This window comes from Daktulosphaira vitifoliae, unplaced genomic scaffold, assembly GCF_025091365.1.
Source record: "Daktulosphaira vitifoliae isolate Bord-2020 unplaced genomic scaffold, ASM2509136v1 Scaffold_3, whole genome shotgun sequence".
Taxonomy (NCBI): Eukaryota; Metazoa; Arthropoda; class Insecta; order Hemiptera; family Phylloxeridae; genus Daktulosphaira; species Daktulosphaira vitifoliae.
In genome coordinates this window covers 10,388,468-10,390,749 of record NW_026099574.1, presented here as the reverse complement: position 1 = coordinate 10,390,749, position 2,282 = coordinate 10,388,468, and positions in this window count along the sequence as shown.

Sequence of the window (2,282 nt, the reverse complement as noted above, 5' to 3'; positions counted from 1 at the left end):
ATATATATATATATAATTAACACAGTGACATACAACAATACTAACAGGAGGGCGGACTGCACACATAAACACTTTTTGCAATTCACGGCCAATGTGTCATAATAAGATATCCCTTTCGAAAGTGACTTTTTACCATCTTCGCGATCACTACTTGTCTAATAATTAACTTAACTTGCTATCCCGTATATTATAGTGTGTGTGTGTGTGTCGCCGTCAGCTCCCTGTTGGATTATATCATCTCTAGGTGTCCAGCAGGTTGTATTATCTATTTAATATTTCAATCGTTTAATAAATATTTATTTATATCGTTGTTAACCTAAAGTGTTATATATATATATATTGTAGTGCGACCCTTAGTAGTTCCTCTAAGGGAATATAAATTAAATAGGAAACTTCAGTTAAAGTTAAAAATATAAAAAAGAATTTTTTTACAAGAATCGTGTTTTTTTTATTAACTTTGATATCTGTTTTCACCATGAAGATAAAATACAGTCCGAATTTTTTTTTACCATAATAAAGTATATTACATTAGCTTTAATTTAAAATATATATTAAAGTGTCAGACTTTCCGGAACACTTTCAAAAGGTAAGTTGAAAAAGTTCTACTTTCTACATGCATTTTTTAGATTTGAACCCCCCTCAAATATAGGGAAATGGTCCGATTTAAAAAAACAGTATGTCAAATGAAAAATGTATATAAACACTACTTTTCATGAAAAAATTGTATTGATCCATACATTTTTCAAAAAGTTATACCATAATAAAGTTAAAAATGTAAAATACAAAATCGAAAATTTTCACACAAAAATAGCATTCGGTAGCCATTTTCACCATGAAGATAAAATAAAGTCCGAAATTTTTTTTCCATGATAAAGTATATTACATTAGTTTTAATTTAAGATATATATAAAATTAGTGATTTTTCAATTTTTAAGGGTAATGTCTTCGACTAGATACGATTTGTGATCTTTTGACGTATTATTGAAAGAAATTGGTTCGGTGAGAACTGAGAAAAAGTGGTAACAGACACAAAAAAAAAAAACACATCTTAGTAAAACCAAAACCTTCTCAGCTACGCATCGAAGCTATAATTTGAGATAGCATATTCATTACATATTCAATTGTTTTTACTATAAACTTTCACAAATCTTTATCAAAAATTTTTCATCAACTTTAAAAAACCAAAAAAATAGGTTAAAAATGAAAATTTGGACTGATTATTTTTAATATATTAAAAATCAAATCAGTAATAATTTGAAAACAATTTTTTTTTCTTTTAATTATTATTTTATATGTAATTTGTAATTATATAAAAAATAAGAAGTGATAGAAAAAGTCTAATTGCAGATTTGAAAACAACGCGAGAAGTTGATTTAGAGAAGTAAATTTTTGCTTTTGATGAAAGGTCCTTTAAGTCCAGTGCATTTATTTATAGTAACAAACAATTTTTATTGAAAAATATTGTATCAAGCCCTTTAAATTTTTATACACGTAAAAGTAAAGCAAAATATAACTTTTTCATTTTTATTATAATTTCTCCGTATAAATTACAATATTATTAAATCACTAAATATCAATTGTATACTAAATTTAATAATTTTAATTAGTATTTATTCATATATTATATTTTAAAATCAAACATCTACAAATCAGGATATAATCAAAGAAATAAGAGTTAATGTTGCTTTTGAAATAATCCACCAATTTCTCTAAATGAAACACACTATCTACAGATTTGCATCGAAGCGTTTCTTACGATAGTGATTTTAATCTTTTTTTGCAGTCTGTTAAATTATTTAAATACAATTATATAATTAATATAATAATTAAGTATAAAGAGGTATCTTATATGTTAATTTAAAAAGTGTCAAATATATGTAAACAAATCAATATGTATTAAATGTTTGTACAACAATACTATAAAATTAAAATATTTGACTCTTAAGTAACTAATAAGAGAATTAAGTTTAATATAAGCTAAAAGTACAATAAATTTAAAATTTAACTTTCAATTAAATAATTATACATCATATTTGAAACTGTCAAATGGGATATATTAAATATTCATTGTAACATAGATCATTATTTTGTAAAACTGAAAACAAAGCATTTTTGTAATGTTTGGTTTAACTANAAAACAAAGCATTTTTGTAATGTTTGGTTTAACTATGAATTTCTTGATCAATTATTACAAAAATATAATATAGTCTATTATTTGTAAACCTAGAAGTAGAACACTTATGTAATGTTTAGATTAATTGTAATTCCCCAAATTATTGTTA